Source organism: Phoca vitulina, unplaced genomic scaffold, assembly GCF_004348235.1.
Source record: "Phoca vitulina isolate PV1807 unplaced genomic scaffold, GSC_HSeal_1.0 scaffold46, whole genome shotgun sequence".
In the NCBI taxonomy this organism is placed as follows: Eukaryota; Metazoa; Chordata; class Mammalia; order Carnivora; family Phocidae; genus Phoca; species Phoca vitulina.
The window spans coordinates 11,869,854-11,886,485 of NW_022589749.1; the positions used below are offsets into that span (position 1 = coordinate 11,869,854).

The window sequence follows — 16,632 nt, forward strand, 5'->3', positions numbered from 1 at the left end:
TGGGCCGTGTGTTCCTCTCGCTCGTCAGCACTGCTCAGCCGTTCGGCTTCCGAAGGGCTCCATGATGGGGCTGCGCCGCCGGAGGGGGCTTTTATTCTTTGCGCTCTCTGTACACCTATGGCCCAATTAGGTGAGCAGTCTCAGAAAATGACCTGAACTCACATATGCACGGGCTTTGAGAACCGTACTTTAGGAATTTATTATTATTATTGTTATTGTTTGCACTGAAGACTGAAGAATGAAATGAGGACCATAGAAATGATCTAAGAGGCTAGGGGGAAATGTACCTTTTTATGAGCAAGCAGAGGGCGGCTAGAGCGACAAGTAATTGTGTCTTCGTGCTTAAATGCAGTGATTTTGCAGATACCACACGTGGGTATTGGCACATGGAGTCAGAGTGGGAGGTCAGGTGAACTTGGTGTTGCCAGCACACACCTGTCCTCTCCAGCTCAGACCCTGGCCTTGGGTTTCATGGGGCTGCGGAGGGAGGTCATTGCTAGTCACCATGCATCAGGACCCCAAAAAGGCAGAAGGAGCTGTCTCCACTGTGGTAACAGCCTTTTCTCTCAAGGAGTTGGGCCGAAATGAGCCCCTGGACATGTCACCCCAGCCCCCGCCTTAAAACCACAGTGGCTCCCACTTCAGCCAGGATGAGACTCCAAGGCCTCAGCTTGGCAGGCGAGCCCCTTGCAGATCTCTGCCATCGTCATACCCTGTTCTCTTTCCTCTCCCCTCTAGTATTTAAACTCCACAGTGTTAGGCCCCCGGGGGGTACTCTGTGATCGCACGGGGGTGTGGGCGGGTGGCTGGGCTCCTGAGGCTCAGGGAGGTTGGGTGGAGCTTGCCTCCTCCAGGGGAGTCCTGCGCCGAGTGCTCCCTGCCTCGGTGACCCCCGCCAACCTCGGCTAGGACCATGTCCTCCCTGCTTCCAAGAGCTCTTTCAAAGGGAAGGCAGTGAGAGGTCACGAGCCTCCTGTTAGGAATATTGACTACTCCAAGCTCAACATTCTGATTATCCTGCTTTCCCTCCCTCGAAAGAGCTTTTCATCTGCAACCTCGTGTGGCCCATGGTTTCCCTGGAAATCTGTCCGCCCGCTGAGCGTTCCCACACCCTGAACTATCAGTATACGGAGAGAGCCTAGGATTCTTATATTGGCTCAGGTGCTTTCATTCGCAAGTACTAAGATACCCACTGAACGTGGCCCCTACAACACGGTTTTGCCGTCTCACCTGGCAAGAAACTTAAGGGCGGGCGGTTGGCGGCTGGAAATCTAGCAGCACAGATGATGTCATCCAGGTGTGTCCTGTCTTCCGCTCTGTTGTGCCCGGCTCACTGACTGTCATCCTCCCTCTAGTTTGCTCGTGGTCACAAGGTGGCTGCAGCAGTTCCAGGCATCACCAGCTCACCCAGTTGTTCATGAACACGGGCAGGGAGCCGCTTCTCCTGTGTATCTCTTTCTTATCAGGAAAGAAGACCCGGAAGTTGTCTCTTCAGATCTCGGGGAAGTGGTGGGCCCCTGCCTTTGCCCAGGAAGTGGTCTGGGAAAGTGAACACCTGGCACTATTTTGGGGAGGTGTCCTGGGGGGTGGTCTTTGTTATCAAGGAAGAAGGGCAGGAGGATGGTGGTCAGCTAGCGCAACTGGCCACACTCTTCAAACTGGTGCCCGCCAAGGGTTGTGGCTTCCTCTCTGTTTTGCGCTTGGGCCCAGGCTCCCTCTGGGTTGCTGGGGGGGTTGGTCAGCTGGGCTGTGTTGTTGGGTGCCGCATGATGAAGCCCAAGCATGAAGGGGTGTTGGGTTCCTCATGCTGATGGAGACGCGCAGAGGGGCTGCTACCAGGGACGACGTCTGGAGCCAGGGGCCCAAGCGGCATCCTTAGCGACCTGTCCCCTGTCTTTCCTCTGGCTTGGCAGCATCTCTAGCAGGATCTTCCCTCCTGGTGGCAGGTCAGCCACCAGCAGCTCCCAGTGTCCATCCTGCTGGTGTGGTCACTTCAGGGAGGACACCACTCTTCCCCGTCAGGTCCACTGGCTCTCTTTGGCCCAGCCTGGATCATGGGCCCACCAGACCAGTCACTGTGGCCAGCCCACCTGAACGACGTGGCTTAGAGGATGGGAGGTGTTCTGGGGGATGGATGCTGGGGGTGGGGGCAGAAACAAGAGGGGCCTTGCGGTTACCACAGTCCTGCGTGCTGGAGGGGTCTGAGTGGGATGCCTCGACGTACACCCTCTGAAATCGCCACTTGGGTATACATCTTGGGTATAGATCCTCCTTGACTCATAACAGGGTGACCTCCAGATAGACCCATCATAAACTGAAAATATCATGAGTCAAAGATGCATTTCACACACCTCACCTAGCGGCCACCACAGCTCAGCCCGGCCCACCTTCAACGTGCTCAGAGCACCGACGTGAGCCTCCCGCTGGACAAAATCACCTGACTGGGCACTGACGGTGACAGACGATGCAGGTGGCGTCTGTGACCCTCGTGATCGCGTGGCTGACGGGGAGCGGCGGCCGCTGCTCAGCATCATGGGACGGGATGGGACCGCAGATCGTGAGCCCGCGACGAGATCCAGATTCAAAATTCCAAGTACGGTTTCTACTGAAAGCATTGATCGCTTTCACGCCATCGTCCAGTCGAGCAGTTGCACGCCTGTCAAACCGTCCTGAGTTAGAAGGGTCTGTGTGAGGGCAGAATCCGTGCTCTATGGGTAGGAAATTGACTTCTTGAAATATTTGATCAAGTCGTGCTCTCTTACATTGAAGAAAAAACATAGGCTGTGGTGATCACTTTTGGCTCTGTGAGAATCAATTTTGCATTCTCTTTAGGAGAGAGAAAAAAATTGCAGGAGAAGACAAGTCGTTACATAAGCAGAGTTACATAATTATGAGACGCTCTCCTGTCTAGCATCCTCCTTCTCGTCCTTCACTTCAGTGTTTGACCTCCCTGGGGCTGGATGAAGGACAGGGGTTGATACTTTGGTATGACAATTTATACTTATCTAATATCCCTCTAAAATTCATTCCCTAATCTAAATAAATAATTGCTTCTCTTTGTACTTTTCTATTGAATTGTGATGTCAAATGAGGTGTGAAATACAAGCTCATGGACCGTGTTTGCCGGCTAACAAAGTGAATATATGAATATATCCCTAACAAAACATCCCTCAGAAAGCTGTAATCTCTGAATTGTGACAACCTTGGGTGGAATAGAGTTTTTAATAGAATATAATGTACAAACTGCCTGAAATTCTGTGATAAGAATTAAAAATGTGTCGTATGGGAAGACCCAGCGCGCTCAGTGAGAAAGGCAGTAAAGGTCCTAATTTAAAATATTTTAATGAACGCTCATTGTGAGGAAATGTGAGTAATAAAGATGAAAACCACAAGATAAAGAGTAGTGTTACCAAAGGAGGAGAGAAGAGATTAGAAAAATAAGCAGATTTGAAAGTGTTTGGAACAGATAACAGGGCAGCAATGGAAACGGAGGGTAGCTGGCAGGTGGTTTGCATGGGGGCCAGGTGGGGTCAGAGACCTTGAGACAAGGTTGCTCCTTGAATGGTTTCTGTCTGGTCATTGGGAGCCAAACCTCAGCGAAAATAAGCTACAACTTTTTCTGTGGTCAGAAACCACAACACAGAGTTCATTCTCACCTAAACATTGGAGAAGAGCTTGGGGGTGCACACGGGAAAGGGGAGTTTGTGCCTCTCCGTAGGATAGAAAAGCAAAAGCCCCCAGATAGATTTCTTTAAAGAAATCAACACACCCCACATTGTTGTAAACCCTGTTCAAGGTGAAATCAGGATCAAAGTCAGATGTTTACTGTGGAGTGTTACCTTGTTGGAAAATCTGGAACCAATCTTCCAGGAGTTTTCCTTTGCCTGCTCTCATCCAGAAAATACTGGGCAAACAAAGGGATCGCCCTTCTGAATAACCTAACTCATTGCTTTTTCTGAAATTCGGCCGTTAGACGTGAAGCAGCGGTGCTAGCATGAGTCACTGTCATGTATCATTACGTGGATTCAGGAAACACAACCAGGATGAATAGTTCGCTGCACTTCAGGATTCTTACTTACTTATTTTTTGTTGGAAGACAGACAAAGACAGTCCAGAGGTAGCTGCAGCCTCCTCTGTCTCCAAGTATGAGCAGTGTTTCCTACCTGACTCCGTTTATGTTGGTTTCTTTCCTTCTCTAGAAGTTTTCGTGACAGGTAAAGATAGAACACACAGAACATTTTAGTGTGTCTTTGAGGACAATTTTGTGTGATTCTGTTGTCCATTGCTTAGTTTATTTGAAAAGATGGATTGAAAAACCCTACTTATTAGGTGCCAGATATCATTGTGAGTCTTTTAGGAAAAGTATCTTTTAAGAGTCGGCAATGTTAGAGCCCCATGAGGCAGATAACTGGCATGATTGCTGCTTAACAGATGTGTAAGCTGACCAGTTTAGATGACTTCCCAAGCTCTCTGGGCCAGTAAGTAGCCAAAAACAGTCGGACCTTAGAGTCCACGCACTTATCTGAGCCCCCGGCCGTGCCTGCCTGTGGGTTCTTCCTTCACCCTCATTCAGTGTTCTTGTCCAATCAAACTGAGAACTCGGTGACAGCTTGCCCACGGGCCTGGCAGGCCATCTGGCCGGTGGCTTGAGGGGTAGCCCCTCAAAAGATGTGCACACATCCTCACCACAGAACGTGTGAATGTTTATTTGGGAAAAAGGATCTTGGCAGAGGTAATTGAAGAATCTTGAGATGAGGAGATTATCCTGGATTGTCTGGGTGGGCTCTCAATCCAATGACAAGTGTTCTCGTAAGACAGACATGGAGGAGAAGGCCATGGAGATGGAGGCAGAGATTGGGGTGAAGCGGCCACAAGCCGAGGAAGCCAAACAATGCCTGGAGCCCCGAGAAACTGGAAAAGGCAATGAACAGATTTCCCCCTAGAGCCTTAGGTGGGAGCGTGACCCTGCTGACACCTTGATTTTGGAGCTCTCGCTTCCAGAACTGTGAGAGAATAAATTGCTGTTGCTGTAGGCTATTAAGTTCATGGTGATTTGTTACAGCAGCTATAGGAAACTAATACAGGGGCTTAATGATTGCTTGCTACATGGATAAATCAAGACTTCTCAATCCTGGAGACATGTCAAAATAGCCTGGAGGTCCTTAGTAAGCACACATTCCTTAGACCTGACACCTCGGTGGGTCACAGGCATTGATACATCACGTAAAGACTCTTTAGGTGATTTTTTTAAAAAAGATTTACTTATTTGAGAGAGAGAGAGAGTGAGAGCGCATGCAAGAGAGAGCGTGCACAGCAGGATGGGCAGAGGGATAGGGAGAGAGAATCTGAAGCAGACTCCACGCTGAGCGTGGAGCCCGACACAGGGCTCCTTCTCACGACCCTGAGATCATGACCTGAGCCGAAACCAAGAGTCGGATGCTCAACCGACTGAGCCACCAGGCGCCCCTCCAGGTGATCCTAATGTGTAGTCAGAGTTGGGAATTAGGAATGAATGGGATGTAGGAATGAATGAAATAGTAATGAATTCAAACACCATAGGATTTGAATTTTAGGATTTGAAAATAGTAGATTTAGAAACACACAATTGTAGGTTTATAATAAAATTTGCCACTGGACGCCTCTCAGTACCAGCTGCCAGGATGGTTCAAAACCAGGATTTAGGTATAGAAACATACCATGCCCTGATCTGTCTGTAATTCATGCTACAAAGTGGTAACAGGGTTTGCCTATGGGAAAGGAAGGGCTCCTCCCCCACTTCCAAAAAGAGATCAGGCTAACCAAAGAAAAGAAAAAGAGAAATATTTTAGAAACGCCACCTCTTTTCCCAGCCAGTGTGAAACTCTTTGTGAATTTATGGTGCTGGCCAGTTTTGGCATAGATCTTCTTATGTCAAAAGTAATAGATGTTCAATTAAAATTTAGAAGATACACTGAATAAGATGTAGAAGATAAAAACCATCCCTGAACCTATGTATGATTTTGATGAGTATATTCCTGTGTACGTGTTTGCATGTATGTGGCTATACACAAATACGATATTTTTGTCAATACTAGAGTTTGTTTAGCATTGAAAGCAGTTTTTGTAACAATGTAGAATAAATATATGGCAACATCTCAGGTTGTTAAATATTTGAAACAATAATTATCAGCCCCTTTGAAAAACTAATGAAAGGGGTGGACTCTGTTTCTCCCAAAATACAAGTACACATAAACAACTTTTTCCCAACAATTTAAAGATTCACGGAGCCTTTCGATGAACCTGTAGTTTTAAGTGTAATATTTAATAGCGGTATAATATTCTATTGATATTATAGATCCTCTATTTACCATGTTTCATTTTTCCCCCCTTTTCAACATTGCTTTTCAACATTCTTTAAAAATGTAAAATGTCTTTTGAGTACTTTGGTGGTCAGTCTTCAGGAGAGAGTGCTAGAAGTGAATGGGTCATAAGACATGACGAAGTTTTAAATTTTTGATGATTTGGTGAAATTTTTCTGCTGGTTGGCACCGGCAGGTCTGTGTGGGAGTGCCCTGCTCTTGGTTCTTTTGCCAGCACAGGGCAGTCATTGCCTCAAAAGGATAATTTGATAGCTGGAATATGGCTGTGTTCTTGTAGGCTTAATTTCCAATCACCTGATTTTTGGTGAAATTTGAGTTTTTCCCCATGTTTGTCTGCAAGCGTCTTTCCCTACTTTGTTGTGCTTCCTTTTTTATTACTATATTGTCACTCTAGCAATGTTTTAGGTTTTGTGTGGTCAAATCTAGTCATTATTGTTATTCAAGTGAAGGACTCCCGCCTGGAGGAGGGGGTGGCCTGGGGTGGAGCAGGATGCCTGAAAACCCACCCATCAGCCTTGCCTCTGAGTGATGTCAGAGGAGACCAGAGCCAGCCCCCAGCACAAGTGGTAAAGATAGATTTCATCTGGAAACCGTTGCAAGAAAGGGAAAAGAGACCTCCGTGTAACCTGTAGAGATGTGGGAATTTATAGCCTAGGAACAGAGTGGGGGTGGGGTGGGGTCAGTAGATGGTGCAGGACTGAGAGGAGTCATCCTGGGGAAGGGGGCCATCCTGGCCAGACCAAACCAGATTCTTGCTGAGGTCAGGCCACAGTGATCAGACAGCAAGGGTGGGGATAAGGAATTGGGTTAGAATATAGAGAATGAGCAGATATCAGGAGAGGGGGTATATTCTCTCTAAACTGACTCAGCAGGATCCTTGCTATAATTGGGCTCTAAAGGTGTGGCAGGGACGTGGAGGGAGTGCTCAGAGGAGCCCACCCACAGTCTGGTTAAGGAGAGAGTCTGTCCATGACTGTGTGCAGCAGAGCCCCCTCATGACCTGGCAAAGCCAGGTAGTGTGAGTGACCGCTGAACCTTTGTCATCTTAGGCCATTGAGGTTTGGGCTTCAGTTGTTACCAGGCATAACGAAGTCTATGCTGACTGATACAAAGAGCTTTCAAGTACACATTTCACACATAGTAAGACTTTTCTGAGCACTTGTAGGTTACAGAGCAATTGAGCAGAAATTATAGGGAATTCTCAGCTTTCCCCATTATTAACATCCCCATTAGTGTGGTACATTTGTTTCAATTGATCAGCTAATACTAATACATTCTTTTTTAAAAAGGATTTTATTTATTTATTTATTTATTTATTTATTTATTTATTTATTTATTTATGAGTGCGAGCAGGGAGTGGGGCAGAGGGAGAGGGGGAGAGAGAATCCTAAGCAGACTCCCCACTGAGTATGGAGCCCGATGCCAGGCTCGATCTCACGACCCCGAGAGCATGACCTGAGCCGAAATCAAGAGTCAGATGCTTAACCAACGGGGCCACCCAGGTGCCCTCTGATATATTCTTTTTAACTAAAGTATGTGGTATATAGTAGGATTCACTCTTGGTGTTGTGCATTCTGTGGGTTTAGACAAATACGTGATGTGTGATGTGTGTCTACCATTCCAGGATCAAAGACAATAGCTCCTTGCCCTAAAAACCCTCTGTGCTGCACCTATTTATCTCTTTCTCCCTCCTCCAGAATCCCTGGCAACATTGATCTCTTTACCGTCTCCATTACTGTTTTTTCCAGAATGTCATGTAGTTGGAGTCATACCACCTGTAGCCTTTCCAGACTGGCTTCTTTCACTAAGTAATATGCATTTAAGGTTACTTTGAGTCTTTTCATGGCTTGATCACTCATTTATTTTCAGCACTGAATAATATTCCATTGTCTGGATCTACCACAGTTTATTTATCCATCACCTACTGAAGGACATCTTTGTTGCTTCCAAGTTTGGGCGATTGTGAATAACGCTGCTATAAACATCCGTGTGCTAGTTTTGTGCAGACATAAGTTTTCAGCTCTTTTGAGTAAATACCAAGGACTGTGATTGTTGGATTGTATGTAAGAGTACGTTGAGTTTTGCATGAAGCTGCCAAACTGTCTTGCAAAGTAGCCTGCCACTGTGCATTCTCGTCAGTCGTGAATAAGAGTCCACTGTTTTGCGTCCTCGTTAACACTGGGTGCTGCTGTGTTCTGGATATTGGCCATTCTCATAGGTGTGCAGTGGTATCTTATTATTGTTTTAATTTTCAATCCCCTAATAACATGTGGTGTTTAATATCTTCTCATAGGCTTATTTTCCATCTGTATATCTTCTTTGGTGTGTGTTCAGATTTTTTTTGCCCATTTATAAATTGGGTTGTTTGTTCTCTTACTGTTGTGTGTTAAGAGGTCTTTGTGTGTTTTAGATACCACTCCATTATTGGTTATGTGCTTTGCAAATATCCTCTTCCAGTCTGTGGCTTCTCTTTTCATCCTCTTATTCAAATAAACATTTTGAGTAGTGATCCCATCCATGTCTGGAATAATTTCCTAGGTTTCAAGGTGACTATATTTAGGTGACTCAGAAGTTCCCCTAATTCTCAAGATGGCTGGTTTGGGGCAGAAAAATCCATATTTGTGTGTTCTGATGTGGTTGGAAAAAACCCCATGTCTTACTTTAGGACTCTGAGTCTTCCTACTGACCAGGAGGGCCTCGCTGGTTGAGGATGTCATCCCTGGCAATTTACAGGCTCACACAGCTCATTCCTAGAGCGCCCCTGTGGCCACCTGTGGCCTCTCCCCACTAATCCATTCTGCCACCAGCTGCCAGACTAATCTTAAAACACCATTTTCTTCCAGACTTCATGGCTCCCTATTGCCTATTGCCTGTCTCAGCAAGTGTTTGCGATTGGCTAGCTTTTACAGTCCTTTTTAGAAGCAGGGCTCTGTCAGGATGCTCAGAACTCTGCAAGAGTGGATGCTGAGACAGCCAGGAGGGGCCCTCTGCACCGTAATAGGACAGGAGACGAAGGGCAGTGGAATAAAGAAGAGGACACAATGGATTCTATAGGGAGGGATCCTGGAAGTCATGTCAGAGGCGGTGACATTGGAACTGGTCCTTAAAGGATGAGTAGGAGTTTAAAAGTGTTTAAAAATAAACATTTCTGGAAAGGTGACCTATTACATCATTCTTTATATAATATTAACACTGTATTGTGTTAGACTTCCAGAATTGTCTTTAATGCAACAATTTGATAGTGGTTGGATAGTCTTAGGGTATGGAGCTTCTGTGTTGGGTGGACCTGGATGGGATACTTTGAGTAGTCTAGGAGAGGTGCCAATGTGGGAAGCATTTTCAGGGGTTATTGGAAGCACATCCTACCAAATACAATGCCTATGCTATATACTACCGCCCTTAAATATCAGAATATCCCTGTGAAGAAGATAGCACTATTAGCCCCACTTCCAGAGGGGGAGAGTGAGGCTCAGAGATATTAAGGGCCTACAGCTGCATAGCTGTGACTGTGGGGCCTGGGATTTGCACCCAGACTTCAAGATTCTAGAACAGTGCCTGCCACACGTTCGGCACTCAGCAGATAAATGTCAATAATTCTAAGCTCAGGGGTCCTTTCTCAGCACCAGAGTTACCTCCAAAAGAGAAGGGGATGGTGCCAAAGAAAAACACTGCCCAAGATTTTGGTGCCTTCTCCAGATCCCCAATATAAGCTACTTTGTTCAAGGCTATGGGAAGCTCAGCCTTAATCGCCACATTGCCGGTTTCATGCATTGTAGGTCCTTTGTGAAATAGGAATGGAGAAGAGAGTTTCTCTTAGAAATTCCAAGTGTCGTTTAGGTTCTGACATGCCCTTTCTTACTGAGTGCAGATTTTATTTCTCTTGTGAGATTTAGCTTTTGTAGTTCGCTTATGCAGGCAGAAATGGAGCCAGAGGAAATTGGAGGTTTTCTTTACAAAGGTCTGCCAGCATGGTGGTTTTAAATCGGAGCCCTGACACCAGATTTCTGATGGGCAGTTGATGAAACCAACCAAGTGGATTTAGACAGTTCACCCAGGGCAACAACAAGGACAGGCCAGCTCCAGGATCCAGGACTGCTGAGAAACTTTCAACATCTCTCCCTTGTGAAGTCTACATTCTAGTGGGATGAAACAGACAACGATAAATGTTTACTCTTAGGTGGAGGGAAGTCCTAGGTAGCTGAGGTCATAATGGAGTGGGTGGGCCCTCAGCCAGTATGACCAGTGTCCTTACAGAAGGGGGAAATGCGGACACAGACACACACACAGGAGGAGTGCCATGTGGCGGAGAAAGCAGGGATCAGGGTGATGCTTCTGGAAGCCAAGGAACACCGAAGATTGTCAGCAGACCACCAGATCTAAGGGAGAGGCAAGGAACAGATTCTGCTCCCAGCTCTCCGGAGGAACCAACCGTGCTGCCACCTCGATCTTGGGAGCCTCCAGGACTGGGAGGGGATCACTTTCTGTTGCTTAAACCACTTGGGTTTTGGTGCTTTGTTACCGCAGCCCTGGCTCACTAAGGCACTTGCCTGCTTTGTCCTCTCTCGGGCATGCAGATCTGTGGCTGAACTCTTCATGGTCAACTGGCTGGTTGGTTCCAGGGCATCTTCTCCTCCGTGTCTCAGAATGATCTCCCCAGGAGAAGACGCCATTTCCAAGTCCACTCTGCCATCTGTGAGGTTTTCTCGGACTCAAGCGTGGCTGGCTCATCTGCAGAAACAGATGTGTGCAGGTGGATAATTCTGGTGGATGCAGTATTCAGGGGTTCATGCCACACACTCACTTGGCCAATAGGTATTGGACTAAAAGCATCAGTGGAGGAAGGAAAGCCAACACCTTAAGTGCCATGCAGACCACTCTGTCCTGGAGGGAGCACGGCCAGGGTGGGACAACTTACACACGTGTTTTCAGTTCTTTTGGGCATATACCTAGGAGCGGAATTGCTGGCTCACACGGTCATTCTGTGTACAACTTATCGAGGAGCCGCCAGACTGTTTTCCACTGTGGCTGGATCGTTTCCATTTTAGTTTCCCAGCAGCTGTGTGTGAGAGTTCTAATTTCTCCATATTCTTGGATGGCTAAAGAAAATGTGGTCTCTCCACACAATGGACTATGATTCAGCCAGGAAGAGGAAGGAAGTGCTGACACCTGCTACAACCTGGTTGCCCCTCTGTGAACATGGTGCTCCGTGAGGAGCCAGACACAAAATATTACAGAGTGTATGGTTCTGTTTATATGAAGCGTCCCCAGTAGGCGCATCCACACAGACAGAAAGCGGATGAGTGCTTGCCAGGGGCCGGGGGGAAGTGGGTGTGAGGAGTGGCTGCTGCTGGGTCTGGGGTTCTTTGTTAGTCTGAGGCAAAAGATCTGGAAGTAGGTGGCATGATATTTGTACACCTTTGTGAATGTGCTTACTGCCACCTAGTTGTAGGCTTTAAAATGGTAAATTTTATGGTATAGCCACCATAAAAAACAAAACAACAAAAAAGAGATCTTTTCTCTGCAAAAGTCACCCGTAATGTGCTTTCTGGCCAGCTTAAGAGACATTCCAAGGCTATTTCTGACATGTAATTTTTACCTTCCATGTGGTCTTTTTCATAAATCCTTACATAAGAGTGAACTCTTTACTCCAGCAAGAGTTTCAAGAATTAAACACATTTTGAAGAATTTGAAGCTAATGGTGTCCGGGCTTATGGTTGCCGTGGGTAGGTGCTGTGTCAGGGAAGACCCTAACAAGGTTTTGTGGAGGTCAGCAACAGCTCCGGGTTCAGTCTTTGAGAGCGGTGACTCTTAAACCAAGGAGCTAAAACACCACTTGCTGAGGAGCAAAAGCCAAACTGGGAACAAACGGATGAAGGGGGGCCCCGCGGTCTGCCAGGCTCTGTGCGCAGGTGTGAGGGCGAAGCAGCAAGAAAGAAGCTGGCTGCCCCCCTTGTCCATGCAGACATGTAGTTTTCCTTCCCCTAACTCATGAATGATTTCAAGCATACTTTAAAATCTAGAGGATGTCGTAACAAACGTCCATCTATTTACCACATAGCTTTATCCCAGTGGGATGCTTTCCCAACGTGGTGCCTGCAGAGCTTAAAAAAAAAACAAAAGAAAACCAAACCAACACAACTCTCCCTTTTTCACTCTCCCTACTCCCTCCTTAGAGTGAACCACTCTCCTGAATTACATGTACATCCCTTTTATGAATGCTTATGTAATTTTACCCAGTAGGTAACTGCTGTGGTCACAATGTTGGTGTCCCTTCAAAAATTCACATATTGAAATCCCAACCTCAAGATGACAGTGTTAGGGTGTCGTTGGGAGGTAATGAGGTCATGAGGGTGGAGCCCCCCATACATGGGATTAGCGTCCTCATCAAAGAGACCCCAGAGAGCTGGCTTGCTCCTCCCACCACGTGACGACACAGTATGACGGGGCCAAGGGGCCGTCTGTGAGCCAGGAGGTCAGTCCGCAAAAGACACTGAATCTGTGGGCACCTTGATCTTAGATTTCCAGCCTCCAGGACCAAAAGAAATAAATTCCTGTTGTTTATAAGCCACCCTGTCTGTGGTCTTTTGTTATAGCAGCCTGAATGGTCTAAGACAGATACCTTTCCATAGATAGTGTGTTGTGTTTTGGAACTTTATATAAATGGCCTTGTGCTATAGGAATCATTTTGCAACTTGCCTTTTTTGCTCAGTGCAACATTTCCTAAATTAAACCCTGTAGAGGCATGTGGCTACAGCTCTTTCTCGCCCTACTCTATAATAGTCCATAATATAGATATTCCATAATTTATTTACTTATTCTTCTGTTGATGGATGACTGTTATTTAAACTTCTCATATCGATCTAGTGCCCATTGTTGTATGTGCTGTATTAAATATCGATCTTAGTGCCCATTGTTGTATGTGCTTTATTAAATATTTGCACTAGATCCTCTGGGATAGTGGTTTTTTAATGGGGGGGCAAAAAGGGGGTGTTGTAACATATTCATGAGTCATGACAAGCATTAAAAAAAGAAATTGAATAGATTAGCACAGAATAGAAAACATCAGAGTCCCTAGCATGTAATAAGGGAAGTATTTCATGAAACTTCAGTGTCCTTTTTGTGTCTGATTTTCCTGAGTCGCCGTGCCAAATCTACTCTTTGCTGGAGGCTGGAGTGAAAACACGCAGGCTCCACACGCAGCTGCAGAACTGTAGCCTGCTTGGCGGTGTGCATCTTCAGCTTTTTACCTGTTCCCACATTGCTCTCCAAAGTAGTTGTACCCATTGACAAGTTGTGTGTGAGGTTAGAAGGCTTCTCAACTTTCTGAAATGAGAGGCTTTTTCCAGAAGCTAGCTCTTGAATGTCTTATTTCAGGTTGATAATTCTTCTGGCTTGATTATGTGGATCTGCTGGTGGTGGTTTGTCGGAGAGACACTCATATTAAAGACACGCCATTTAATTTCCCTGCTGTCAAGAGGCAGAATTAAGTTATTCCTCTTTTTTAAAAGAATGATTTAAGTAGGAAATAATGAATGCAAAATGCTGTAGTTAAACATCAGCAGATACACTGATGGATCGGTTGTCACTTGGGTCTTGCGATAAAGGGAAAGAGAATGATATTTAATCATTTTCAAAAAATAAAAACAGCGATGATGAATTTGATGCATTTCGACGCTGCGCCACTCATTAGGGCACACTATTATTTTCCAGTTAATAAAGGAAACTCGCATCTCCCCTGTGATTAAGCCGTTGCAAAGCAAAGAAGTCTTTGTTTTCAGGAGCGCACTAGGTCTCCCGAACTTCGTGAACATATGAGATCTGGCTGCCTGGCACTGGCTCAGTTGGAGCCTCTGAAATCCAGGTGGCAAGTTGGGAGTCCAAGTTTGACCTGCCGAGTGTTTTTCTGGCTTTTTTTTTTTTTCCCTTCAATTTGGGCCAACGCTAAAAAAATTGGGAGGTTTAACTAAAAACACACATTTGAGGCATCTCTGGAGAAAGTACAGGTCTGGACAGATGAGATCTGGCTGAGATTGAACGGCCACAACTTAACAGAGCTGACCGGCTGCTCAGTTCAGAAGGGGTCCACGCTAGCTCATTTATCGCAGTCCCCTCCACTCCCCACTGTCCCCCCAAACCCAGTAAAAGCTCTCAACCCAATTTCAGTGTGTGTGTGTTGGGGGGTTCCCCTCCCTACCAAGCAACGCTCCAACCCCAGCTGGGCGTCCTACAGTTCAGCTCACGGCTGATGCTGTCCACGTGGAGGGAGGCATCAGGTTGAGGACTCCATCCCAAAGACGGCTGTCACCCTACTTCAGACATCAGTTGCAAGTCCAGATTGTCGCCTGTCCTTCAGACCAACATGCTGTCGATGGGCAGGTTCCCACGACCCCCTCCTTGGGTTTGATTAACTTGCTAAAGTGGCTCACAGATCTCAGAGAAACATGTTACTCAATAGGTTACTGGTTTCCTCCAAAGGGACAGAACCTAGGACCGGCCAGGTAGAAGAGAAGCTGCAGGTGTGGGGGAAGGGCGTGGGGCTTCCCACCAACCCAAAGCTCTCTGAATCCTTTTGTTTTTTTTTTTTTTCTGAAGGCCTCATTATAGAGATACGATGATTAAATCATGTCCACTGGTGATCAGTTCAGTCTCCAGCCCCTCCACTCTCCCTGGTGCTCAGGGGGGTGGGACTGAGTCCCCCTGACCAGCAGCCCCCATCCTTGGGTGTGTTCCCAAATTCTCCTCATTAACATGAGAAAAGACACCTTTATTGCTCTCTTTGCTTAGGAAATTCCAAGGGTTTTAGGAGCCCTGTGCCAGGAACAGGACAAAGACCAAATACACGCAGGTGTCCCCCCTTACCCGCAGTTCCAGTTATCCGTGGTCAGCGTGGTGCAGAAGCAGGTGATCCTCCTGACGAACTGTCACAATGCCTGTGTCATTACCATTACCACACACCATGGCCTCACACATTTTATCTCTCATCTTGTCATCACAAGGGAGAGGAAGGAGGGCGAGTACAGTACAATGTTCTGAGAGTGGGCGAGAGCACACATCCACATAACAGTATATTGTTATGATTGTTCTATTTCATTATTATTGTTGATTATTATTACTGATAAACTTTATCATGGGGTGTGTGTATAGGAAAAGCTTAGTACATATACCGTTCAGTACTATTGGGGTTTCAGGCATCCACTGGGGGTCCTGGAATGTAACACCTGCGGACAAGGAGGGGACTCCTGTATTTCTTGCTATAAATCACAATGTCACCCTGGGTTTGGTTGGCTCTTTGTTGGCATTTACCCATTAAGCACACGGTGGTGTTAGGAAAGAAGTATTTCTTGATGTCACTATTTATTAACTATGTGACCTTGAACAAGTTCTTTAAACTCCCACCTTCATTTCATCAACTTTAGAATGAGGACAGTTTTGGTATTTGGTATTTACCTGATAGAGGATTAAACTCTTTTATCTGTGTAATGTGCCTACCCCCGAGCTTGGCGCCTCGTAAGTGACCTGTAAGGATTGCCCGAATTAATATTATTAGTATCCACTTCTGTATCGAGACAGATAGATGTGTTTCAAGATGAATGAGAAAGCATATTCCTTTGTAACAAAGAAGAATATCCCTATATGATTAATCTGGAAACAAAAGATTCCCATGTTGAAAGAGACAGTGTAAAGTCCCCATTGGAAATAAACCTTAGTACAACTCTGTGATAAATACACAGAAAAGGTGTATGATGAAAATCGTAATGAACTGTTAAGAGGGCTTAGATTTTAACACGGTTTCTTTCTAAATGCAAGAGAGCTGAGTGTTGCTTTTGTGAACCAATCAGGTGTGACCTGCTCGTGCTCTGTCACTGGTGGAGGGGACAGATCGGTCCCTTCAGGTGTTTGAGACCCCGCATGCCCTAACCCCACACTGGACTGCAGTCCCGTGTGATCTGGGAAGAATCCCTCTGATCCAGGGAAAGGAATCACTCTGATCTTGCTTTTTCAGCAGGGAACTGGGTTCTGGGGTGCCTCCTCCATCTGATGACACCCCCCACTGGAACCTTTTCCGGAAAGTGAGAATTCTCCTGTAGGCTCACCAAGGGGCTCACATGGCATACACTATAAAGAGCAACCCAGACTTTGCAGACATTCTCTTTTTTTTTTTTTTTTTTTTAAATTTTTTTTATTGTTATGTTAATCCCCATACATTACATCATTAGTTTTAGATATAGTGTTCCATGATTCATTGTTTGTGCATAACACCCAGTGCTCCATT

At 46.1% G+C, this 16,632-nt stretch overlaps 1 protein-coding gene across 2 annotated transcripts in view; it reads left to right on the top strand.

The window, feature by feature from the left end:
- Positions 1–16,632, top strand: part of LOC116649090 (transmembrane protein 132B-like) — a 260,617-nt gene that overhangs the window by 188,441 nt on the left and 55,544 nt on the right. The window lies entirely within an intron of this gene.